Source organism: Oncorhynchus mykiss, chromosome 11, assembly GCF_013265735.2.
Source record: "Oncorhynchus mykiss isolate Arlee chromosome 11, USDA_OmykA_1.1, whole genome shotgun sequence".
Taxonomy (NCBI): Eukaryota; Metazoa; Chordata; class Actinopteri; order Salmoniformes; family Salmonidae; genus Oncorhynchus; species Oncorhynchus mykiss.
In genome coordinates, this window is record NC_048575.1 from 64287495 (window position 1) to 64315475 (window position 27981).

Sequence of the window (27981 nt, forward strand, 5' to 3'; positions counted from 1 at the left end):
TAAGGAGGCTTGTTACAGGAGAATAACAACCAGAGGAGTATGAGGAAGAGAGCAAGCAGGTCTCTCTCTTTCTCTGTCTGTCTGTCTGTCTGTCTGGCTGGCTGTTTGTCTCTCGCTCTCTCTCTCTCTTGCTCTCTCTCTCTTGCTCTCTCTCTTGCTCTCTCTCTCTCGCCCACCCAACCACACTCATACCCCTCCACCACCCCTCCCTGCTGTGCCCAGCTTCACAGCTTTTAACACTTGATTAAATCCCCCTCTCTCTGCTAAAGCTTTTAAGCAGTGTGAGCAGAGAGCGAGAGAGAGAGGGCTGTATGGTGGGGTTAAAGAGTAGAGGAGATAAGTTGGAGGGGGATGAAGCTGTTCTTGGCTCTTGTGTTTGGGGCGGCACACAGGGTTTATTTTTCCCCGGGCTCTGTGGAGGGATATGGGATCCTGGATGATGTTCTTAGGCTCCATCATCTGGATTATCCACCTTTTATCACCAGGGCCTGTTTACAATGGATATCCCTCCGCTGTTGACGGAGATGCCTCTTTACGATGACAGACGTGATAATATCCAAACACTGCTCTGTATAAACGGCTCTACAATCCGCTTTATTCCCACTCTGTGGAGAAAATGATAAATGCCATATGTTTGTATGAAAGCCCTGGAGCATGGGTTTGGTAATCCAAGGATTCTCACAAAATATGGTAACATCTTGTTTGGGGAATTTGAATATTAATAAGCGCTGTTGCCTTGACACTATAGTCTGTCTGTCTCTGTCTGTCTGTCTGTCTGTCAACGGATCACAGAACACAGACGAGGCGTCACCTGAGCAACACTGAGAAGCATCTAGCACTCATAGCTGAAGGGTCTTTTAAAAACCAGAGGTGATTTTTAAATGGCACAACTAATTAAAGGACAGAGTTATCAGCTGTTGTGTTAATTGTAGACACAGCTTGCCTGAGAAGACTTCCTTTAGAGAAAGAAAACATTTAAGAGGTAGTTTAGCGCATAATAGGTAGGTTTGGTTTATTCACAGGAAATGGCTTTGTTGGAGTGGTGCTACAGTGGCGTAATTAGCTGGCTAACCTCTCCTCTTCCCAAACTGTACGTCAGTTAGGGTCAATAGGCTGCATAATGTACACATGTCAATAGCCTCTACAGTACTTGAATGGAGATAAGACAGTTGAAACCAAGTGACACCCAAGGGGCCCTATACACTACAGTGCTGTGTAGGTGACCTAACTCTCTGTCTTTCTATCTCGGTCCATCCAAGAGGAAACAAAGCTTTTAACGAGTGCTAAGATATTCATTGCAGCCATCATGAGCAGCCTCGGAAAATGGGATTTACTGCTCGGGGGAAAAGTCTCTGCAGTTGTTGTTTCTTTTCCACATTAATAATTGAGAGAGTCGCATGTAAGACAAAGTTGCATTAACTTGCTTCATTATATTTTAATCCGGAGTGGAGTGAACATTGCTCAGCATTACTTGGAACGACAGACAACCTTTAATGGCTCTTCGTTCTGCAGAGGTCTGTCTACCTTCTCTACCCATGATGCAAAGTAAAGTGAAACCAATGACATCGCATGCATTGCATCCTCCTATTCCCCCAGTGAATCTGTCTAGAGATTTGTGTTTAGATGGGCGATGGTTGCCAGATCCAAATTCCTCGACATGTGCTCCTTCCTAATCAGAGATTAGTGTATCTAGAGTTACCAGCACAGAGGTTCACCAAAGCTTGTGTAAGACTACAGTTGATCAACTAAACTAGTTTCCCTATCTTTGCGGTATAGCAAAGAATGCTTATGGTAAATGGTATGAGAGTTGTTTTTTTCTCACTGTAGCCATATCAATAAAACTACTAGAAGTTATATGTCTATGTGGTAGCATGCTGCTCCCTTTACTCATGGGTCGTATATCTATAGTTCGAATCTATAACTAACTGATTATTGATTGTACATGCTGCTATATCAGCAGACAGTGGATGTAATTATATGTGTCTGTATGTTGTTAAGTGGATCATTGATTCTCATTTAGCACGTGACAATGAGTGCTGTGTAACTGAAACCCCATTGAGACCCTGGTGTTTTGTCACAAGGTTAGGTGTGTGTGGTACTGACGGTGGGCATGCCAGCCAGGGACCAGGGTGAGATTACACAGTAAGTGTGAAAGTCTGAATCATAAGCTCTATCACAAGGTCTCTGCAGTTGTTGCGTTGGCGAGAAACGGCTCGACGAGAAACATCCCTTGACTCCCTGGTCTGTTGATAGAAGCACATGGTTAGCCACGGTTAGCTCAGTACCAAAGAGCAAAGCTCCAGCTATTCACAGTGATGTGCCTCCTTGGGTATTTATACATTTCAAACCCTTGTAAGTCACACATCTGGAGCGAGCCAATGACAGATGAGCAATAGCACAATGCAGTGCCTTGTGGGAGAGGAATGGGATGTGTGTGACTTTAGCCAGCTTGGCCAACAACGCTCTGGCTACATACCAAATGGCACCCTATTCCCTGTATAGTGTGCTACTTTTGACCAATAGCCCTATGGGCCCTGGTCAAAAGTAGTGTACTAGAAGTAGTGCACTAAGGGCTCTGGTCAAAAGTAGTGCACTATACAGAGAATAGGGTGTCATTTGGGAGCCAACCCTTGCCTAATATCTACTCTAGCATTCCCCTCATAAACCATGTCTCTGACATGCCTGTGCTCTGGTTGTGTCATGTCACACTGTCACCAGTAGAATAAAGGCATCAATTAAAAGCAATGCCATGCCCTAAATAAAGGATACATGTCTCTTACGCCACAGGTGCCATTTGTTATTGAATTACCCCCCAGGAGTCAGGACCCTGACCCCCCCTCCCACCCTCTTGTCACCAACTGACATCCACCAACCAATGAGTACCTGACTGACCACAAACCCAGAATCACGCTGTCTGCCCGGTCTCTTCCTCCTCCGCCAACGCTGTAGACGTGTCACCGTGTTTGACGATGGTGGTAGTGAAGCAACATAAAGCTGTGCTGACCACTGCTCCTCTCTCTCCCTCCATCCTTCCTCCATCTATTTCTAAGGACAGCTGAGTGGATGGGAGAAGTATTTCTAAAGGGCTGCCTAGGCGTTGGGTGTTCTGCCTGGCCTGGGCGTTGGGTGTCCTGCCTGGCCTGGGCATTGGGTGTCCTGCCTGGCCTGGGCTTTTGGTGTCCTGCTTGGCCTGGGCGTTGGGTGTCCTGCCTGGCCTGGGAGTTGGGTGTCCTGCCTGGCCTGGGAGTTGGGTGTCCTGCCTGGCCTGGGCGTTGGGTGTCCTGCCTGGCCTTGGCGTTGTGTATTCTGCCTGGCCTGGGTGTTGGGTGTCCTGCCTGGACTAGGCGTTGGGTGTCCTGCCTGGCCTTGGCATTGGGTGTTCTGCCTGGCCTGGCCTGGGCGTTGGGTGTCCTGCCTGGCCTGGGCATTGGGTGTCCTGCCTGGCCTGGGCTTTTGGTGTCCTGCTTGGCCTGGGCGTTGGATGTCCTGCTTGGCCTGGGTGTTGGGTGTCCTGCCTGGCCTGGGCGTTGGGTGTCCTGCCTGGCCTGGGCGTTGGGTGTCCTGCTTGGCCTGGACGTTGGGTGTCCTGCCTGGCCTGAGCGTTGGGTGTCCTGCCTGGCCTAGGCGTTGGGTGTCCTGCCTGGCCTGGGCGTTGGGTGTCCTGCCTGGCCTGGGCGTTGGGTGTCCTGCCTGGCCTGGGCGTTGGGTGTCCTGCCTGGCCTAGGCATTGGGTGTCCTGCCTGGCCTGGGCGTTGGGTGTCCTGCTTGGCCTGGGCGTTGGGTGTCCTGCCTGGCCTGGGCGTTGGGTGTCCTGCCTGGCCTGGGCACGAGGCCTTCCAGAGAGGTTAGGGTTTCAGATGCCAGTAACCCGTGGCCCGTGTCCTCTTTAAAAGTAAATTCCACTTAACGTGCCGCGTCCTTTTCCAACATGAATAGGGGCTTAGGTCTGAGCCTCCTTTATATAGTGCATACCATGTCTGTTTGTGCATGGGGGTGGGAGGTGGGGCTAATGGGGTGGCCAGGGTGGACGTGTTGGCCAGGGTTGCCAGTTCCTGCCCTCCAGTTTTCCACTCCCCTCCCCCGTCCTCCACTTTGCCTCCCTCTCTCCACCAGCCAGCAGACAAGTGACTGTATTGATCCTGTGAGAGCCTGGCCTACTTTCACGGCAGTGGCTGACATATAAGCAGGATCCTGGGCTGAATTCTTAATCTGGGCTGAATTCCGCTGCTTTGGCAGTTGGGAGATGCTGTTATTGTTACTCCCCCAGAAACACCAGCCCCGTGTGAGAGAGTGTAGAGCCATGCTGACAGGGTGTGTCAAATGTGTCTCATGGATCAAGTCTGTCTATCAGCGCAGCCGATGTCCTCCTCATAGCGCGAGCCCACTATGTGGGCTCCACTTATGTGGGCTGCATCATGTTACCTCCCCACTCATGCTACACAGAAGTTAACACACTTAAATAATGTGACACGGCATGTAGAAACTGTTAATTGCTGTTCGCAAAACAACGTCCATACAGGCTAGAACACTTTACAATTCAAGAAGATACCGGTAGTGTCCAGCTTTGTAGGCTAACTTTCCTTGCTAGCTTACAGCTGAAGCTAACATCAACAGATTGTTTGTCATCTGTAGCCCCGTGAAATCAGCCAAAACAAGCTCAATAACTCAATGCATACATAAACTTGTATTGAATATGTATTCACCTGTATTGTGAATAGACCTAGTCTGCATCTTGATTTATCCAGTTTATCAATAGTTTGTCATTCAAATAAAGTATTACTGTTATGTTTTAATGCTTTTATGTAGTTAGATTGGTAAAAACAAAGTAACATTTATTGTATGATTCTATAATTGATTCATTAATCCATACATGGCTGTCTCTGAAAAATGTTGACATATTTATTTTTTAATGTAATGATATTAAAGTCAAAAGATGCAATTGAACAGAGCAGTAGTTGAGTTTATCTGTCTGGATCAGGTGCCATTCTATGACTTTGGCAAAAAAAAATTGCTGTGGTATCATTTTGGAATAATTTTGGTATTGAGTATTGTGATAGTATCGAGTATCACAATACTACATCTTATATCGAAGTAAAAAATGATGTTATCATGACAACACTACTCTTGTTACAGTAGTGAGATACCACTGCACTACTGTAGAGTCCTGATACCACTGCACTACTGTAGAGTCCTGATACCACTGCACTACTGTAGAGTCCTGATACCACTGCACTACTGTAGAGTCCTGATACCACTGCACTACTTTAGTGTCCTGATACCACTGCACTACTTTAGTGTCCTGATACCACTGCACTACTGTAGAGTCCTGAAACCACTGCACTACCGTAGAGTCCTGATACCACTGCACTACTGTAGAGTCCTGATACCACTGCACTACTGTAGAGTCCTGATACCACTGCACTACTGTAGAGTCCTGAAACCACTGCACTACTGTAGAGTCCTGAAACCACTGCACTACTGTAGAGTCCTGATACCACTGCACTACTGTAGAGTCCTGATACCACTGCACTACTTTAGTGTCCTGATACCACTGCACTACTTTAGTGTCCTGATACCACTGCACTACTGTAGAGTCCTGAAACCACTGCACTACTGTAGAGTCCTGATACCACTGCACTACTGTAGAGTCCTGATACCACTGCACTACTGTAGAGTCCTGATACCGCTGCACTACTGTAGAGTCCTGAAACCACTGCACTACTGTAGTGTCCTGATACCACTGCACTACTGTAGAGTCCTGATACCACTGCACTACTTTAGTGTCCTGATACCACTGCACTACTTTAGTGTCCTGATACCACTGCACTACTGTAGAGTCCTGAAACCACTGCACTACCGTAGAGTCCTGATACCACTGCACTACTGTAGAGTCCTGATACCACTGCACTACTGTAGAGTCCTGATACCACTGCACTACTGTAGAGTCCTGAAACCACTGCACTACTGTAGAGTCCTGAAACCACTGCACTACTGTAGAGTCCTGATACCACTGCACTACTGTAGAGTCCTGATACCACTGCACTACTTTAGTGTCCTGATACCACTGCACTACTTTAGTGTCCTGATACCACTGCACTACTGTAGAGTCCTGAAACCACTGCACTACTGTAGAGTCCTGATACCACTGCACTACTGTAGAGTCCTGATACCACTGCACTACTGTAGAGTCCTGATACCGCTGCACTACTGTAGAGTCCTGAAACCACTGCACTACTGTAGTGTCCTGATACCACTGCACTACTTTAGTGTTCTGGTACCACTGCACTACTCTAGAGTCCTGAAACCACTGCACTACTGCAGAGTCCTAATACCACTGCACTACCGTAGTGTTGTGATACCACTGCACTTCTTTAGTGTCCTGATACCACTGCACTACTTTAGTGTCCTGATACCACTGCACTACTGTAGAGTCCTGATACCACTGCACTACTGTAGAGTCCTGATACCACTGCACTACTGTAGTCCTGAAACCACTGCACTACTGTAGTGTCCTGAAACCACTGCAGTACTGTAGAATCCTGAAACCACTGCACCACTGTAGTGTCCTTAAACCACTGCACTACTGTAGAGTCCTGATACCACTGCACTACCGTAGTGTCCTTAAACCACTGCACTACTATAGAGTCCTGATACCACTGCACTACTGTAGAGTCCTGATACCACTGCACTACTGTAGAGCCCTGATACCACTGTACTACTGTAGAGTCCTGAAACCACTGCACTACTGTAGTCCTGAAACCACTGCACTACTGTAGAGTCCTGAAACCACTGCACTACTGTAGTGTCCTGATACCACTGCATTACTGTAGTGTCCTGATACCCCTGCGCTAGTGGAGTCCTGATACCACTGCACTACTGTAGTGTCCTGAAACCACTGCACTACTGTAGAGTCCTGATACCACTGCACTACTGCAGAGTCCTGATACCACTGCACTACTGCAGAGTCCTGATACCGCTGCACTACTGCAGAGTCCTGATACCACTGCACTACTGCAGAGTCCTGAAACCACTGCACTACTCTAGAGTCCTGATACCACTGCACTACTGTAGTGTCCTGATACCACTGCACTACTTTAGTGTTGTGATACCACTGCACTTCTTTAGTGTCATGATACCACTGCACTACTTTAGTGTTGTGATACCACTGCACTTCTTTAGTGTCCTGATACCACTGCACTACTTTAGTGTCCTGATACCACTGCACTACTGTAGAGTCCTGATACCACTGCACTACTGTAGAGTCCTGATACCACTGCACTACTGTAGTGTCCTGATACCACTGCATTACTGTAGTGTCCTGATACCCCTGCGCTAGTGGAGTCCTGATACCACTGCACTACTGTAGTGTCCTGATACCACTGCACTACTTTAGTGTTGTGATACCACTGCATTACTGTAGAGTCCTGATACTACTGCACTACTGTAGAGTCCTGATACCACTGCACTACTGTAGTGTCCTGATACCACTGCACTTCTTTAGTGTCCTGATACCACTGCACTACTGTCGTGTCCTGATACCATTGCACTACGGTAGTTTCCTAACGCATTAAGTCCAAGACTCTGCTAAAGTCTCCTACCTACTGACCGCATCACGACGTGCCACAAAAATAAAATATATCCACTTTTGTATTATTGCTTTATTAATGTATGTACTGATAGTCCTTTCATGTTTCTGGATGTAGGATAAGTATTTTAATGATATAATAGATTGTATCAGTCAGTTTAGGATATGTGTAACAGTAAATGTACACAATGGGTGCTGAGTCTAAAGTGAGGCTCAGGCTAGGTGTTTGGAGCCCAGAGGCCCATCTTATTCCATCCTACCCCATTAAATTCTTCCTCCGTGCTTGGTGGAGCATACCACAGGCGACCACACTGCCTTTTCTTCTCCTAGTGAGATGGCCTCCCTGGGTTGGTGGAAATACACTGTGTGGGTTGGAGGGGAAAAGAGGAGGGTCACAATGTCTTGTTATCAATGCATTATTTAAATGCATTCTTTAAACAAACATGTCATTTCCCTTTTTGGCAAATTCAGTCAGTGTGGCCTTAAGACGAGGAGGAGGAGGAATGTAACTTAGTTTATAGCCTGAGGTAGGCTCACTAGATGACTGACCTAGACATTGTTCTGGTTGGAAGGGAAACAAGGTGAACAGAGTTATATTGAGCGGCGCTGTAAGCCCCTCTCCTCTAACAAGCTGCAGTAAGAGGAGAGGTGGTTTGTCTACCAACCACACTGCCTCCAGCTCTCATCTCTGCACCTCAGGGCGATCATACTTTCGTCCCAAATAGCGCCCTATTGCCAATGTAGTGCACTACGTTTGACCGGATCCTTCTGGGCACTAAAGTGGTTTGGTAAATTGGTAATAGGGAGCCATTTGGGACACAGCTCATGTCACAGAGGGCTGTAATGTGTGTCTCTGTTAGGATGGTAGTTGGTGATAGAGGTCCACTGCAGCAGTGGGGGAATATTATTACATATCCTGAGGTACCTTTAACCTTTCTGCATGAACAATGCATCCATAGTGTGATGATTCTCAGAGAAACAATGGTGGTCTAAGATACAGGTGAAGAAGGCTGTTGTCATATACCTGAGACTGAATTATTGTCAGGACTGGGTAAAGGTAACAAAAACAGGTTGTGGTCATAGGAGATTAGGAAGACTGTCCTATAATACACACACAGGAGGAAGAGGAGGGATTGGTCAAAGCTGTCAACCAACCAATCTGAGATCATGGAGCCTTGACCATAATGGCCATCTCCCTGGACTATCTATCTTTGGTCTCAGCTGCCAGTCAGTCAGTCAGTCAGTAGAGAGAGAGAAGCGCAGGCAGGCAGCCCTCTGATCCCTATTTGCCCTGGGAGTAATGAAGAACAGCCCTGATCCCACTGAGAGATTACCTGGTCCTTATCCCACACACACATTCTGACATTAAGGAGCAGGAGAGGATGAGGAGGGCCGTGGAGGGCCGTGGCCCAGCAAGCCATTCTGAACTGAGCTGGAGTGAGCCAGGCTAGATCTCCCTCCTTATTGGGAGCCAGGCTATGGTTGTGTCCCAGATGGGAACCATAGGGCTCTAGTCAAAAGTACATGTAGTGCACTATATAGGGAAAATGGTGCCATCTGGGACGTAAACTATAACTCTCTACCGTCCTACCAGGCTATATCTCCCTACCGTCTCCTACCAGGCTATATCTCCCTACCGTCTCCTACCAGACTATATCTCCCTACCTTCTCCTACCAGGCTATATCTCCCTACCGTCTCCTACCAGGCTATATCTCCCTACCGTCTTCTACCAGGCAATATTTCCCTACCGTCTCCTACCAGGCTATATTTCCCTACCGTCTCCTACCAGGCTATATTTCCCTACCATCTCCTACCAGGCAATATCTCTCTACCATCTCCTACCAGGCAATATCTCCCTACCATCTCCTACCAGGCAATATCTCCCTACCATCTCTTCCCAGGCTATATATCCCTCCTACCAGGCTATACTCCCTCCCATGCCCTCCTCCCAGGATATACCTTCCTCCTCCATGCCCTTCTACCAGGCTATATCTCCCTACCATTTCCTACCAGGCTATATCTCCCTCCTCCATACCCTCCTACCAGGCTATATCTCCCTCCTCCATACCCTCCTACCAGGCTATATCTCCTCCTCCATATTCTCCTACCAGGCTATATCTCCCTCCTCCATGCCCTCCTGCCAGGCTATGCAGACCTTCACCCAGCCCATAGTAACAGCCAGGCTACACCAGGACTCCTTTATCACAGTACGATAACTGTGCCACACTGACCGTTATCTAACCTTGCACTATCTTGCACTATAACACTATCTCTGTGTGACCCCTCTCTGTGTTATACGAGACATGGCCAGGGAGGAGTTAGCTTAGCTAGCCAGATATTATCCTCATTTTTTATCTGCAGGTTTTAGGTTCAGATTCAGCATGGGGCTAATTGAGTTAAATGGATAGTGATAGCTTAGATGATTTTGTCTGTCTTTCCTTTATTAGGCCAATTTAGCATGTGGCTTGGTGCATTATGCTGTTTAATGAAAGCCATTCTCAGCGGTTTATCTCTGTTGAAATGTGAAACAGGAATATCAATGCACAGGTTCACTTAACTGGCACTGATAGCTCATCCCAGTTCCCTAATTCACCGGGAATTTATCCGGTAATCTGATTTAGGCACCTTTGACTCTGTCATTTCCTGCCTTTTCAAATCAAATTATTTTCCTTCTTCTTTTTTCTTCCTTCTTTCTTTCTTTTTTCTTTTTTCTTTTTCCTTCAGTCCTTATTTTTCTCTTCTTCCCTGGGTTGAGGTTTTCATTTGTCACCCCCCTCTTGCTCCCTCTCTCCCCTCCAGGTAGTAGAATGGGTCTGGGGCGAGCGTCCTGTGAAATATGTCATGTCCGTTTTCCTAATTTCTCCTTATCTGGTTACTGCGGCCCTAGTGGCGCCCCAGGGAGCTGCTGCCTCTGTGATTTGTGACCCTGCCTGTCTCTTGCTGCGTGGGGCTTTAAGGCAATGCGTTCCTCTGCCCTTCTCCTGCTGATGAAACGGGCCCCTGATAGACTGCTAATTTGTATACTAAACCGACGGAAGGACATGATAAGGGCTAGCAACTGCTCCTCAACAGCGGGGAGGATAGGGGTGGGGTGTGGGTGGTAGGGGTGGGGTGGGGGTGGAAAAGGGAGACGGGATAGTGGTAACTGAGACGCAGGGTCATATGTTACACAAAGCTCAAGCCCCTCTTTCTCTCTCTGCATTTACTTACTACCCACTGCAGTTGCTAGGGAATGCAAGGCCAGGGACCCCCCCCCCCCACACACACAGCATGGCTGGCTGTGAAAATGGCACTGGGAGCTAAATATAAAGAGCTGTGCTGTGCTGTGCTGTGTGTGTGTGTGTGTGTGTGTGTGTGTGTGTGTGTGTGTGTGTGTGTGTGTGTGTGTGTGTGTGTGTGTGTGTGTGTGTGTGTGTGTGTGTGTGTGTGTGTGTGTGTGTGTGAGGGGGGTGGGGGGTGCGTGCCTGCGTGGGGGGATGACTCCATTTTGTACGGTCACTCGGTGGAATGCATTAATATGTTAATAATGCTCTAAGTGAGGGAGGCTATATCTAATGGTTTCTGGTTTGTCCCAGTCTTCTCAACACCTCTGGGTGTGTATGTGGGGAGGTGTCTGTAATCTTGATGTCCCACACCTGTTCTGACTGGTGGACTGCCCTACCTGCAGCATCCAGCCCCCTCCATCCCTGCTAACCCTGCCTATCTGCCTGACAGTGTGGGGGAAATGCTCTGCATCTTATGATAAACGACCTCTCGGGAGGTCATTAAGTTTGTGGATCATAGGAGGAGTAAAAGAAGGAGAAACGAGCGCAGAGCGAGGAGGGAGATCATTAATCTGCTGTGCCATTCAGGCAGCCAGGCCAGTTATGCATGGCTGAACACAGCAACAGCCACAATAGTCTCAGATCCACCCTCACGTTGGCTGCTGTATCACAAGACCCACCGCCTGATGTCTCGGTTTCTCCTGCTACTAGACAGTCAGGGGCCCTATGTATCAAACGTCTCACAATACGAGTGCTGATCTAGGATCAGTTCCCCCCTGTACATGTAATATTAATAAATATAATCTAAAAGGTCAAAATGATCTTAAATCAGCACTCCTACTCAGATACACTTGAATTCAGGCCCAGATAGGCAAAAACAACGAGCAAGCAAAGAAACGCAAGAGGATTGGGGTTAGAGGGTGATTGTACTTCAAGGCCTGAGTGGGTGCGGATGAAAATATTTGTCAAAGCAGTGGCTACCCTGACATGATTGTTACGTAAATGGCAGCTTTGGACCCGGTCCCAGCTCTTAATGTCAGAAGAGCTGTAAGGAGGATGAATGAGGATGGATGGAGGAGGGTGGAGGGGTGTGGGCTGCTGGGTGACAGTGGAGGAGAGGAGGAGGAAAGGAGCTGTCAGAGCAGGGTGACAGTGATGAAACACCGACCCAGACCGCAAATTAACACAGTGTGTGGTGGTGAGAGGGGAGGTGGGAGGTGGCGGGTGGGCAGGGACAGAGTGGGGCTGCTGCCAGGGTAATTGAGAGCTTGGTTGTCTGTGCCAGCCAGCTTGCCCCTCCTGATTCACCCCCCACTGGGGTCTCTCTCTCTTTCCCTCTGCTCTCTCTCCCTCGCTGGCTGCCCTGTGAAGTGCAGTGTTGCATCATGTCATGGCCGCCCAGTGCAGTGCCCTCCCCGGTGATTGTCCAGACAGAACAGCCCTGTAGTAACATACCCTCCCCTCCCTGCCTCTGGTGGTAGGTCTTGTACCATGGGAGGCATGCAGGAGGATGTTGGAGGACGTATGGCTGAATGGTTCATGCATCAAACACAACCCATGTACACCACTACGGGGAATATAATGCATCATGATTGGCTTTGTCTAGGAGGTAGAGCAGAGGCAATAAGGCATGATCACTATCGACCCATGGATGAAATACAGTAGGTTTGTTCCCCTGCCTTTCTCAGGTAAACCCACTGCATGCCGTTGGATGGAGTATTATTGGCCATAGCTGGTCAATGGTGGTCAATGGGTTTTTGTTTTGTTACATGCTTCCCAAAGGGATTAGTTGGATAGTCATTGTGGATAAGAGCATCTGCTAAATTACTAAAATACAAACAGGCGGATGTGAATGTTTGTGGGTTTGGAACCACAACAAAATAACACAGCTCCAGCATTGCTTGTTTTTAATCTTCTGCAGTTAAACAGTCAAACGATTTTGCAGATCTATTCTGTACAAAATGTACCCAGAGATTATTTTGACAGGGACTGGGAATAGGGTTTCCACTTGGGTTTTTATTTGCCATTTTGTTATGGTTTTGTCTTGTTCCTCCCTAACCACCACACACACATTGTACTCCCTCCTCCTCCTCCTCCTCTTTCTCCACCATTTGGAAATATCTAGCTCAGTATTCAGGAATGAAATATCTAGCTCAGTGTTCAGGAATTAAATATCTAGCTCAGTGTTCAGGAATGAAATATCTAGCTCAGTGTTCAGGAATGACATATCTAGCTCAGTGTTCAGGAATGACATATCTAGCTCAGTGTTCAGGAATGAAATATCTAGCTCAGTGTTCAGGAATGAAATATCTAGCTCCATGTTCGGGAATGAAATATCTAGCTCAGTGTTCGGGAATGAAATATCTAGCTCAGTGTTCGGGAATTAAATATCTATCTCAGTGTTCAGGAATTAAATATCTAACTCAGTCCGGGAATGAAATATCTAGCTCAGTGTTCAGGAATGAAATATCTAGCTTAGTCCAGGAATTAAATATCTAGCTCAGTCCAGGAATTAAATATCTAGCTCAGTGTTCAGGATTGAAATATCTAGCTCAGTGTTCAGGAGTTAAATCTCTAGCTCAGTCCAGGAATGAAATATCTAGCTCAGTGTTCAGGAATGACATATCTAGCTCAGTGTTCAGGAATGAAATATCTAACTCAGTCCGGGAATGAAATATCTAGCTCAGTGTTCAGGAATGAAATATCTAGCTTAGTCCAGGAATTAAATATCTAGCTCAGTCCAGGAATTAAATATCTAGCTCAGTGTTCAGGAATGAAATATCTAGCTCAGTGTTCAGGAGTTAAATCTCTAGCTCAGTCCAGGAATGAAATATCTAGCTCAGTGTTCAGGAATTAAATATCTAGCCAGTGTTGAGGAATGAAATATCTAGCCAGTGTTGAGGAATGAAACATCTAGCTCAGTGTTCAGGAATGAAATATCTTGCTCAGTGTCCAGGAATGAAATATCTATCTCAGTGTTCAGGAATGAAATATCTAGCTCAGTCCAGGAATGAAATATCTAGCTCAGTGTTCGGGAATTAAATATCTAGCTCAGTGTTCAGGAATTAAATATCTAACTCAGTCCGGGAATGAAATATCTAGCTCAGTGTTCAGGAATGAAATATCTAGCTTAGTCCAGGAATTAAATATCTAGCTCAGTCCAGGAATTAAATATCTAGCTCAGTGTTCAGGATTGAAATATCTAGCTCAGTGTTCAGGAGTTAAATCTCTAGCTCAGTCCAGGAATGAAATATCTAGCTCAGTGTTCAGGAATTAAATATCTAGCCAGTGTTGAGGAATTAAATATCTAGCCAGTGTTGAGGAATGAAATATCTAGCTCAGTGTTCAGGAATGAAATATCTTGCTCAGTGTCCAGGAATGAAATATCTAGCTCAGTGTTCAGGAATGAAATATCTAGCTCAGTCCAGGAATGAAATATCTAGCTCAGTGTCCAGGAATGAAATATCTAGCTCAGTCCAGGAATTAAATATCTAGCTCAGTGTTCAGGAATGAAATATCTAGCCAGTGTTGAGGAATGAAATATCTAGCTCAGTCCAGGAATGAAATATCTAGCTCAGTGTTCAGGAATGAAATATCTAGCTCAGTGTTCAGGAATGAAATATCTAGCTCAATGTTCAGGAATGAAATATCTAGCTCAGTGTTCAGAAATGAAAAATCTAGCTCAGTCCAGGAATTAAATATCTAGCTCAGTGTTCAGGAATTAAATATCTAGCTCAGTCCAGGAATTAAATATCTAGCTCAGTCCAGAAATTAAATATCTAGCTCAGTGTTCAGGAATGCAAAGCATGCAGTAAGAGCTTTAGATCAAAGGTACGGCTGCGCTCGGACAGATCGTTTGATATTAAGCACTGGGATATTGGTCTTTCAGCAGTATTCACTAAATGAGGTTAATTGATTGTGGGTAATTGCTGACCTTCCTGTCTTTTTGAAATCACATCCTTAACTGATCAATGCCTTTCATAAATTCATGGATGAAGGTCATTATGTTGATAACCTCACTACCCAGCCTGCTGCAGAGCTAACCTCACTAACCAGCCTACTGCAGAGCTAACCACACTACCCAGAACTAAAGCTAATTTGGCTTCATTGTGCAGAATTTTGTGGAAATTGATGTGGACATTTCAAATGGCTAACGATTTGTCATATTTCTAAGCAGTGACAGCAAACATTAATGCCCCACTACACTAAATGTCTCACTAAATGCTGGGTAGTGGTTCTCTCTCCCGTCTCCCTCCCTTCCTCCCTCTATCCCTTCCTCCCTCTCTCCCTCCCTTCCTCCCTCTCTCCCTCCCTTCCTCATTCCCCGTCTCCCTCTCTCCCTCCCTTCCTCCCCGTCTCCCTCCCTTCCTCCCTCTCTATTTGTGCTGTATTATCAGGAGGTTTATGCAGCCAATAAGTCAGATGTGTTCTGGGAAGTTGAGGGACTTTTTAAAACAAACAGTGGTCTAATTTGTAATTTGGCATTGCCTAAATCCCGGAATGATGGTGCTGCATGTGGCTCTTTGGGGAGTTAGCACTCCGTTGGTGGGATTTCACACCCCTACCACCCTCCACCGCCTACCCGCCTCGTTCCCTCTCTCTCCCCACGCCGGGCCTGGCGAGGAAACGGGAGGATTTCACAGCTGCTGTCTCCCTCCCTCCCTCCATCTCTCTTTCTATATTTTTTTCTCTCCAGCAGGCAGGCAGCGTGTTTTCTCACGGAGCCCGTGTGGCTCAGAGGAAGCTGAATCATAAAGCATGGCTAATGAATAAAATAAGGAAGGAAAGATGAGGCCTGCTGAAGGCTATCCTGAGAGAAGGCCCCGAAGCATCAGGCTCAAATAGCAGACTGACGCAAAGGTCAGGCTTCCTGCTGCCCAGTCCAAGGGCTTTTGGCTCCCAGCAATGTGGCTTGAATTTCCTTCGTTTTGAAATGGTTAGATTTCCTTGTTTCCTTTGGAAAACCTGGCCTTTAGTTGGTGCCCCCTGTCCTCTCCTCTCATTCTTCTCTTTCATTCCCTGTGTTTTTTAATGATGGCCATGGGTTCTCCCTCAACAAAGTGAGTGTGAAGAATTTGTTTATACATGACCTCTGCATACCACAACCACAGGCGCAGAGACTGCCAACAGTACAGCCCTCTCGAAAAATGTAAACTTGACCAACCTAACCCAGAAGTTCAGAAGTATAAACACATTTTACATGCCAAATGCATGCCCTGTTTTCACGTGCCTTTTTAAGAACTGCCTTTGTAAGGTGGCCTTGTAATTGTAAATTATATGACTGACTCATATGGAGCTGGTGGATACAAAACTGAGCATTAGGCCTAAACATTGGTGGTTGAAACTGCTACGTTTGTTGGAATATAAAAACAACTAGGCAGCAACATAATTGGCCCTTACTGAACACGTACAAACACAGAGGTCATAATATATTATACATTTGTTGTTTTGTTTTCTTCATCTTTGTTCAAAATGGTTATAGTTGTGTAGAGTGTGACCTAACCATTTAGTTTTCATGACACTGTGTGCCACTCCCAGCACCCAGACCCAACCCAGCACCCAGACCCAACCCAGCACCCAGACCCAACCCAGCACCCAGACCCGACCCAGCACCCAGACCCAACCCAGCACCCAGACCCAACCCAGCACCCAGACCCGACCCAGCACCCAGACCCAACCCAGCACCCAGACCCGACCCAGCACCCAGACCCAACCCAGCACCCAGACCTAACCCAGCACCCAGACCCGATCCAGACCCGATCCAGCACCCAGACCCGACCCAGCACCCAGACCCAACCCAGCACCCAGACCCAACCCAGCACCCAGACCCAACCCAGCACCCAGACCCGACCCAGCACCCAGACCCGACCCAGCACCCAGACCCGACCCAGCACCCAGACCCGATCCAGCACCCAGACCCGACCCAGCACCCAGACCCAACCCAGCACCCAGACCCGACCCAGCACCCAGACCCGATCCAGCACCCAGACCCGACCCAGCACCCAGACCCAACCCAGCACCCAGACCCAACCCAGCACCCAGACCCGACCCAGCACCCAGACCCGACCCAGCACCCAGACCCAACCCAGCATCCAGACCCGACCCAGCGCCCAGCACCCAGACCCAACCTAGCACTCAGACCCAACCCAGCACTCAGACCCAACCCAGCATCCATACCCGACCCAGCACCCAGACCCGACCCAGCGCCCAGCACCCAGACCCAACCCAGCACCCAGACCCAACCCAGCACCCAGACCCGACCCAGCAACCAGACCCGATCCAGCACCCAGACCCAACCCAGCGCCCAGCACCCAGACCCAACCCAGCACCCAGACCCGACCCAGCACTCAGACCCGACCCAGCACCCAGACCCAACCCAGCGCCCTGCACCCAGACCCAACCCAGCACCCAGACCCAACCCAGCACCCAGACCCAACCCAGCACCCAGACCCGACCCAGCACCCATACCCGACCCAGCGCCCGTGTTCACTTGACAAGCTTAATTTCTCCTGTGCCATATTTTCACACAGGCCCTCCAGGGCAGCCAGTGATTCAGGCGGGCGGGCGAGCGGTGAGGCTTGGTACTGGAGCGTTTAATGTGGAGTGCTAGCTAACAAAGAGCATAGTGTTGTAGCTGCCTGGTTCTGGGAGAATGGAGGAGAGCAATGCAGAACACTCTGTATTTCTCTCCTTTCCATTCCTCTCCACAAACAGGGTGGAATGGAACACCACAACACTGCTACTGAAGCTAAGCATTCACTTCTATCTCTTCCTTCCACTGAAAGTGCACCGTACCCATACAGTACCATACAGTACCATACTGTACCCATAGAGTACCATACTGTACCATACAGTACCCATGCAGTACCATACAGTACCCATGCAGTACCATACAGCACCCATACAGTACCATACAGTACCATACCGTACCCATGCAGTATCATACTGTACCCATAAAGTACCATACTGTACCATACAGTACCCATGCAGTACCATGCAGTACCATACAGCACCCATACAGTACCATACAGTACCATACCGTACCCATGCAGTACCATACAGTACCCATACAGTACCATACCGTACCATACCCATACAGTACCATACCGTACCCATACAGTACCCATACGATACCATACGGTACCATACAGTAGCATACAGTACCATACAGTAGCATTCAGTAGCATACTATACCATACTATACCATACATTGAGTGGAAGTTGAAGCGTTAGAGTTATTAGAGCACTTTGTAGGCTGGAGGAGCACTGTTATAGTTGATATTAGAGGAGAGGGTGTCTCTAGTTTAGTGTTCACTAAAGGCAGTAGCAGTATCTAGATTGGGAGGTCTTAGAAGAAGGCTTTTTGTATCTCTCTTATTCACTAGCATTGTTTTACATATACTGAACAAAAATATAAACGCAAAATGCAACAATTTCAACAATTATATTATAAGGAAATCAGCCAATTTAAATAAATAAAAAAAGGCCCTAATCTATGGATTTCACATGAATGGGTGGGGGCTCAGCCATGGGTGGGCCTGGGAGGGCATAGGACACACTTGGCAGTCAGGCCCACCCACTGGGGAGCCAGGCCCAGACAGTCAGAAGGAGTTTTTCCCCACAAAAGAGCTTTATTACAGACAGAAATACTCCTCAGTTTCATCAGCTGTCCGGGTGGCTCGTCTCAGACAATCCTGCAGGTGAAGAAGCCAGATGTGGAGGTCCTAGGCTGGGTTGTTAGGCCAGTTGGATGTACTGCCAAATTCTCTAAAACGACATTGGAGGCAACTTATGGTAGAGAAATTAACAAAAAATTATTTGGCAACAGCATGCCAATTGCACGCTCCCTCAAAATTTGAGACATCTGTGGCATTTTGTTGTGACAAACTGCACATTTTAGAGTTGCTTTTTATTGTCCCCAGGACAAGGTGCACCTATGTAATGAGCATGCTGTTTAATCAGCTTCTTGATATGCCAAACCTATCAGGTGGATGGATTATTTTGGCAAAGGAGAAATGCTCACTAACAGGTATGTAAAACAAATTTGTGCACAACATTTGAGAGAAATTAGCTTTTTCGTGCATACGGAACATTTCTGGGATCTTTTATTTCAGCTCATGAAACATGGGACCAACACTTTACATGTTGCGTTTATATTTTTGTTCAGTGTATTTTCCCTTTGTGCAGCGTAAACTACAATGATGGCAGTTAAGGACACTGGGACTCAATGGCTTTAGCATATGGTTTTAACTGTCCCAGCAGGGAGGAAGAAGCGAGGAGGGGAAATGGTGATTTACACCAAGTGTATATAGACTTACATCATAGGATGAGGAAGATGTTCAGTGTTAAAGCTACAATATGTAACTTTTTGGCGACCCAGCCAAATACACATAGAAATATGAGTTAGATCTTTCATTCTCGTTGAACGCATGTCTGTTCTATGTGCTCTTTTTCTATGCTTCCCGTTCTTAAGTTTCGTTTCTGCATCTTTTACTTGTGGTTTTGTAACCAGCTTCAAACAGCTGAAAATACTACATTTTTGGTTATTTCACAGCGGTTTAGATGGTACAATGATTCTCTACACAAAGACTGCTCGTTTTGTCACATAAAGTGAAATTAGGCAAACTATTAGAATTTTGGCAGCCAAGAAATGATTTCTGCATAGTGCATCTTTAATATGATCTATTAAATGCATACTTTTGTCACCTTCTCTCACATTAGCAGGTTGTCTCTGGTCGGTTTACGACTCCAGAGCTGTGTTTCAAAGTTTTGTGTCTCGCCGGCCGGTGCAATGTGTATTTTTGTTCAAATAAGAAGGTGTTTTCTCTTTCTGTAGAGGTTTGCCAGAATCTACACATACAACTGACCAGGGAGGAAAAAGCTACCCGTGTTTAGTCTACAAGTCTCTTGCTGTCACTTCATAGTCAGATGCCTGTTTCTGTTTTCACTTTGTCTCTGGCCCTTACTCACAGTTTCAAATTTGCCCTACTCTCAGGAGGGACTCGACCTTAAACAGCTTTTCTCAACTGAACAATTATAAGGATTTAAATGATAATAGTGATTAATGCAGAGTTGGATAAAACAAATATTTCATTAACATTTTCTTCTAAAATCATGTTTTGAAGACGTAATGATTCTAAATGAAAATGTAAATAAAATATATTTTATGAACACATTATTATAGTGTGGCTTCAACAATTTTTTTTTATTTTTAGATTTATAATTTACGCTTTACATTGAGTAGCATTAGCTTGGTGTGGCTGTCATTGTGTCGTGTTGTGTGTATGGTCTTTATACATTCTCTGCTCCTGCTCAGATCCTGCAGAGGCTGAGCCACCATACGGTACTACACCCTTCTCTTTCTCCTCTCCGTTCCTCTCTTTCTCCTCTCCGTTCCTCTCTTTCTCCTCTCTGTTCCTCTCTTTCTCCTCTCCGTTCCTCTCTTTCTCCTCTCTGTTCCTCTCTTTCTCCTCTCCGTTCCTCTCTTTCTCCTCTCTGTTCCTCTCTTTCTCCTCTCCTTTCCTCTCTTTCTCCTCTCTGTTCCTCTCTTTCTCCTCTCCGTTCCTCTCTTTCTCCTCTCTGTTCCTCTCTTTCTCCTCTCCTTTCCTCTCTTTCTCCTCTCCGTTCCTCTCTTTCTCCTCTCTGTTCCTCTCTTTCTCCTCTCCGTTCCTCTCTTTCTCCTCTCTGTTCCTCTCTTTCTCCTCTCCGTTCCTCTCTTTCTCCTCTCTGTTCCTCTCTTTCTCCTCTCCTTTCCTTTCTTTCTCTTCTCCGTTCCTCTCTTTCTCCTCTCTGTTCCTCTCTTTCTCCTCTCCGTTCCTCTCTTTCTCCTCCGTTCCTCTCTTTCTCCTCTCTGTTCCTCTCTTTCTCCTCTCTGTTCCTCTCATTCTCCTCTCTGTTCCTCTTTCTCCTCTCCGCTCTTCTCTTTCTCCTCTCTTTCTCCTCTCCTCTCTTTCTCCACTCCTCTCTTTCTCCTCTCTGTTCCTCTCTTTCTCCTCTCCTTTCCTCTCTTTCTCTGCTCCTCTCTTTCTCTGCTCCTCTTTTTCTCCTCTCCTCTCTTTCTCCTCTCCTCTCCCCTCCTCTTTCTCTGCTCCTCTCTTTCTCCTCTCCTCTCTCTCACCACTCTCTTTCTCCTTGTTCCCCTCTCTTTTCTTTCTCCTTTCACCTCTCCTCTCATCTCCTTTCCTTTGCTGTCCTCTCCTCTCCTTTGCTGTTCTCTCCTCTCTGACAACCTCCTGTGCTGTGAGTGTTACTGGGATGGCTGGTTTTCAGGTGGCACAACAGTGCCCCCTAATGTTACCTTTTCTCTGTCTGGACAGAGAGCTCAGCTCTGCTCAGAGAGAGGGATATGGTAAGAATAAGGAAGTCAGTAAGGTGCAGAGAACAGGCTGCTTCTCAACAAGGCAGGTTGAACACAAGTCAAGGAGTCACTGTGTTGGATGTGCATGAGTGATGTAGGGTACAGTAGCTGTATTGGGCCTGAGACTTGTGTTCATATACATAGGTTACAGTGGATCATTGGAAATATGTCTGTTAGCCACCTAGGTGGATCAAATTCAATATAACGAGTGTGTCTGTAAACATTACAATTTTTACTGATGTTTTTGAAGGATCCAATCCCTTCCTATATAGTGCCATGAGTGCAATGCAGTTTGTCACGTTCTCTAGGTGTCCCATGTATGGAAACTACCAATGTCTTCCACAGAGGTCATCCATCTTACCAGACTATTAATGTTTCTCCTTCCTCTTGTCTTCCAGGTATCTGAAGTAGGATCTGAGAAACTCTTCACCCCCACTACACCCGAAGGTAAGATGTTGGTTACTATATTCACACTACATTTGGATGGGCAAAACAAACCATTCTCCCCTGTGTAGTCCACCATCATCCCTGTAGGTGACACGTCAATGAATACCAAGACAGTTTATTACATAACATTTATGTTTTCTGATTCTGAATTGATTGAGGACAAACCAGAACAGCTATATTTGCATATTTTCTTGCCTGGATGTGGAACTGTATTGGGACACCCAACCAAAGGCCTACATATCTCCCCTTCCCACACCAATATTCAAGCTCATTAGAGTGGATTTACAGGCTCTTTGCCACATGCTTCCAATCCACAAATGGGAACGTTCCCCCAGGCTATACAAGACTTCTGACAGCAGGCTTGGCAGTAATGGCCGACAGGACAGAGGAGGGGGGAGGGCACTGAGCTTCTCAGTCAAGATAAACACAGGTCCTCTGGGAGGGAGTGGGCGAGGGGGAGGAGGGTAGGCGAGGGGAGTGCTGCACCTCTTCTCAGGCTGAATGGGGAGACATGTGAGGGGAAGGTGGGGGGTGAAGAACGGGATGGTAGGAGGCCAGAGAGGTCAGGGCAGTCCCCTGGCTGATGAAGGATAGCAGCATGTAGCTCATGTCATGTCCCCCCAGGGCAGGAACCAGACCCATTAACAGATGCAGCATGACAGCTATTTCTGTAAAATGGGGCAATTTTCTGGAGGAGAGAGAGAGGCCAGCTTGCCTTGGATAGAGTAGGACCCAGCCTGTGTTATGCCTGAACACAAACCGTACAGAAAGACTCAGAAGGACCACTCCAGACATTACAGTGATGAGCTCATCATTTTTATAACAACCAGGATACATTACGTGTCTAGGCCTATTTATTTACCCTAGAGTGTCTCCACTGTTGTCATTGAAGATTGTTGTTGTAAGCCTAGGTGTTGTTTCACACACACACACACACACACACACACACACACACACACACACACACACACACACACACACACACACACACACACACATATATATACACATACACATATATATGTATATGTATACACATATACATGTATATATATATATATTGTCGTGACGTTGTATTAGTTAATGTGATGACTGTTGCTCATCGAATGATTAAAGGTTTCTAATTGCGTGATTAACTCAATCAAGCAATTATTAACTCATTAACCTGGGGCACCATGGGAAAATGTGTTTTATTGAGTTTCTATTTCCCAAATGAACTCAAAGAATATCAGATATCAGGTCTCCGCGGTTCTCTGGCGCAACTCTTTGGTTCTCCTCACGATATCAGTGTCCTTTTGGCTTAGGAGTGTGTTCCTTCGCCCTTGCTCTGGAAGGGCTCTTCTGAGGACAGGCAGCTCTGTAGCTCAGAGCTCACAGTGTAGGAATGAAACAGTGTAGATACCACGATTCGATGGGGAGTAGAGGCTAGGGGGTTCGACTCAAATTCACCCGCTTAGACACAGCTACTCATCCGTAGCTTGGGTAGAAAAATATTTATTTGTCTTGAAACTTGTGTTGCGTTTTGGGTTCGTTGACTTTTTAGACCTCGGCTGCAGCTTGGGTCACTTAGTCTTATCTGTAAATTCTTCACGCACAGGTTTTATACCCTCGTGTCAGAAGTGGGCGTAACTGCCTTTAGGGCAATTCTATGTGCGTACCAAGTTATTTACTCAAATCCAATTTTAGACAACTAACAACTAACACATTTCATCTTTACCAAAACATTCTCTTTGATTTGGACATTTTCCATACAACGTGCAATGTATAAACATCAAACATATACTAGGTAAACTGTTGACGTTACAATGTTTCCGTAATAACGTCATCTATTAACCTTTAATAACAAAACAAAAATGACATACATTTTCATATTCCATCTATCGTCATGACCACCATTGTGGCTGATGGAAACCATTGTTCCAAAGTCCCTTTATTTCATGTTTAATGTTCTGAGGCTGGTTCTCCATAGTAACAGGACAAAAGGAATTTGTCTGTGGCCTAAGATTTACCAGGGCGTGAGGGGTCATAAAACGCTGACATCTTCAGACCCCTAGATCTCTCCTCCTCTGTTGGGGTTGAGAGATAATCTGTAGGGTTGTGGTCTCCTGTAACCTGACCTGATCAGGACAGTCATGACAATATATATACTGTGTATACACACACACACACACACACACACACACATGTTGACTCTCTTCCCCATCCAAACGGGAAAGGGCCTAGCTGTGTCAGTGGGCAGCGAGTATTGGTGAAATCCTGCTAATGTGAGTCCCATCCCATGTCCCATGCACATCAGGCTGGCCCAGAGATTAGGACTGGACAATTACAGACAGATCCGTGCAATCCCATCAGAGCTTGTTTGTCACAGCTGGGATCAACACCAATGTGTGTGAGTGTGTGAGTGTGTGAGTGTGTGAGTGAGTGAGTGAGTGAGTGAGTGAGTGAGTGAGTGAGTGAGTGTGTGAGAGTGAGAGAGTGTGTGAGAGAGTCAGACACCAGCAACAAGAAGGGCACCGGATTAGGATGAAATAGAAAAGCCAGGGGGATGGTTCTGTCTGGATCATCCGATTAAGTGATGAGTGAGAAGTTATTATCATGCTAGTTGCTACCATTACACATTGTTGTTTTGTACTGTAACATATCCTAGTTTTAGGTCTTCTGTGTGTGTGGTTCATACGTGTGTGTGAGTGTGTATAAGTGTGTGTATGTGTTAGCCAGGCCTGTGTATAGAATGCAGAGCAGCCTGAGGACTGTTGTCTATTACCAGTCTATCTCTAGACCAATCTACACCCTCTCTCCACTCAGCCTCTGATCATTGGGACTGCACAGCTATTGGCTCCCAGAGATTGGATCCACTTACACACAGACACACACACACACACACACACAGACTTAGACATACACACACACACACACACAGTTGGTATAGCACTGAAAGTGCTAATGAGCATGTCACGCCCTGACCTTAGAGAACCTTTTTGTGTCTCTATTTTGGTTTGGTCAGGGTGTGATTTGGGTGGGCATTCTATGTTCTTTATTTCTTTGTTTCTGTCCGAGTGTGGTTCCCAATCAGTATGGTTCCCAATCAGAATCTATCGTTGTCTCTGATTGGGGATCATACTTAGGCAGCCCTTTTCCCTCCTCCTGTGTGGGATCTTGTTCTTTGTTTGTGTGCAGGTAGTTTGCACAACGAAGCTGTTCGGTCGTTGTATACTTTATTGTTTTGTCTTTTCTAAAGTTTCACTTCGTTAATAAATGATGTGGAACTCAAAGAACGCTGCGCCTTGGTCTCATCCTTCCCGACGACACTCGTTACATGTTTACTTCTTCCCTTGTATTAGTCATTAGAGGAGAGGTATTATCACCAAATAGATGGAATGGTTTAGGACTATTAGAAGACTGGACAGTCCAACATAGTAATCAAATCAAATGTAATTTGCCACATACTCTGAACACAACAGGTGTAGTACTTTACTGTGAAATGCTTACTTACAAGCCCTTTCCCAACAATGCAGAATTAAAAAGTAAGAACAATTTGCAAAAGGGAAAAAGGAATTAGTAAAACAATAAAATAACAATAACAAGGCTATATACAAGGAGTACCGATACTGAGTCAATGTGCAGTGGTACGAGGTAGTTGAGGTAATTTAGGTAATATGTAAATGTAGGTAGGGGTCAAAGTGACTAGGGAGTCAGGATAGACGATAAACAGAGAAGCAGCAGCGTATGTGAAGAGTGTGAAAGTGTGTCGCTGTGGCGTCAGTGTGTGTGTGTGTGTGTGGAGGGGGGGGGGGGGGGGGGGGGGGGGTAGAGTCCATTAAGTGTGCATAGAGCCAGTGAAAGAGTGGGTCAATGCAAATAGTCCGGGTAGCCATTTCATTACCTGTTCAGCGCTCTTATAGTTTGGGGGTAGAAGCTGTTCAGACTTGACACTCCGGTACCACTTGCCATGCGGTATCAGAGAGAACAGTCTATGACTTGGGTGGCTGGTCTTTGAAAAAAAATTTGAGGACCTTCCTCTGACAGTGATGTACTGGGTCGTACGCACTACCCTCAGTAGCTCCCTATGGTTGGAGGCCAAGCAGTTGCCATATCAAGATGCTCTTCTTGACGCTACCCATCCCGGTACTGGGATAATTGTCATCAGCAACCACTGAATAGCATAGCGCCACAGTCAAATAATATTACTAAAAAATATTCATATTCATGAAATCACAAGTGCAATATTGCAAAACACAGCTTAGCTGTCACGCCCTGGTCATAGAGAGGCTTTTTATTCTCTATTTTGGTTAGGCCAGGGTGTGACTAGGGTGGGCATTCTATGTCCTTTTTTCTATGTTTTCTATTTCTTTGTCTTGGCCTGGTATGAGTCTCAATCAGGGACAGCTGTCTATTGTTGTCTCTGATTGAGAACCATACTTAGGTACCCTTTTCCCCCCATCTGTTTTGTGGGAAGTTAACTTTGTCTTTGTTCAGGGCACATAGCCCAAAGCTTCACGGTTTGGTTTATGTTCTTCATTTGTCGGCGTCATTTTGAATAAAGAATGTAGGCTTACCATGCTACACCTTGGTCCCGTCCTTCAGCCAGCCGTAACATTAGCCTTTTGTTAATCTACCTGTCGTCTCAGATTTTGAAATTATGCCTTACAGTGAAAGCAATCCAAGCGTTTGTGTAAGTTTATCGATAGCATAACATAACATTATGTACACTAAGCATTAAGTAGCTAGGTCACGAAAAGCAATCGGATGTTTTCACTCACGAGACTCCCAGTTACACAACAAATGTTCCTTTTGTTCCATAAAGATTATTTTTATACCCAAAATACCGATGTTTGTTTGTCGCGTTATGTTCAGAAATCCACAGGAAAGAGTGGTCACGACAACGCAGACGTATATTCCAAATAATATCCATAATGTCCACAAACATGTCAAACGTTTTTTATAATCAATCCGCAAGTTGTTTTTAAAATATATATTAGATAATATATCAACCGAGTGTGTAGCTTTTTCAATAACAGCGGGAGAAACAATGGGCGCTTTACTCAGTTGCGCAAAACTCACTCTGAAAGCCCCCACCTATCCACTTACACAATGTGATCCTTCACGCTCATTTTTTCAAAATAAAAGCCTGAAACTATGTCTAAAGACTGTTGACACCTTAGGGAAGACATAGAAAAAGGAATCTGGTTGATATCCCTTTAAATGGAGGATAGGCATGCATAGGAACACAGAGGTTTCAAAATAAGAGGCACTTCCTGGTTGGATTTTCCTCAGACCTGCAATATCAGTTCTGTTATACTCACAGACAATATTTTTACAGTTTTGGAAACTTTAGAGTGTTTTCTATCCTAATCTGACAATTATATGCATATTCTAGTATCTGGGGCTGAGAAATAGGTAGTTTCAAATGGGTACGTTTTTTTGCCAAAAACGAAAATACTGCCCCCTACACGCAAAAGGTTAATGGTGCAGCTGTATACATTTTTGAGGATTTGAGGGCTCGTGCCAAATCTTTTCAGCCTCCTGAAGAAGAATATGTGTTGTTGTGCCGTCTTCACGTTGGTGTGTTTGGACCATGATAGACCATTAGTGATGTGGAGACAGAGGAACTCAACCCGCTCCACTACAGCCCCACTGATGTGAATGGGGGCATGCTCGTCCCTCCATTTCCTGTAGTCCACAATCAGCTCATTTGTTTCGCTGACGTTGAGGGAGAGGTTGTTGTCCTGGCACCACACTGCCAGGTCCTCTGACCTCCTCCGTATAGGCTGTCTCATCGTCGTTGGTGATCAGGCCTAACAGCATTGTATTGGTCCTGGGAGTTGTTCAGTCCCAGTGTCCTTAGCTTAATGTTGAGCTTGCAGGGCACTATGGTGTTGAGCGCTGAGTTGTAGTCAATGAACAGCATTCTCACGTAGGTGTTGCTTTTGTCCAGATGGTAAAGGGCAATGTGGAGTGCAATAGAGATGACATCATCTGTGGATCTGTTTGGAGTGGGTCCAGGGTGTCTGGGATGAGGGTGTTGATGTGAGCCATGACCAGCTTTTCAAAGCACTTCATGGCTACAGATGTGAGTGCTATGGTGCAATAGTCATTTAGACAGTTTACCTTAGCGTTTTTGGGACAATGGTGGTCTGCATGAAACATGTAGGTATTACAGACGGGGTCAGGGAGAGTTTGAAAATGCCCGTGTAGACACTTGCCAGCTGGTCAGTGCATGCTCCGAGTATGTGTCCTGGTAATCCTTCTGGCTATGCAGCCTTGTGAATGTTAACCTGTTTAAAGGTCTTACATTGGCTACGGAGAGCGTGATCACACAGTCGTCAAG

The 27981-nt window shown here is 46.2% G+C and overlaps 1 protein-coding gene across 5 annotated transcripts in view; it reads left to right on the forward strand.

Moving 5' to 3' along the window:
* Nucleotides 1-27981, forward strand: part of fbrsl1 (fibrosin-like 1) — a 258256-nt gene that overhangs the window by 181965 nt on the left and 48310 nt on the right. For all 5 annotated transcript variants that reach the window (XM_021621864.2, XM_036936105.1, XM_036936104.1 and 2 more), the window contains one exon: nucleotides 21605-21653. The gene's annotated coding sequence lies outside the window, so the exon portion shown is untranslated. The remainder of the gene's footprint in view (nucleotides 1-21604; nucleotides 21654-27981) is intronic.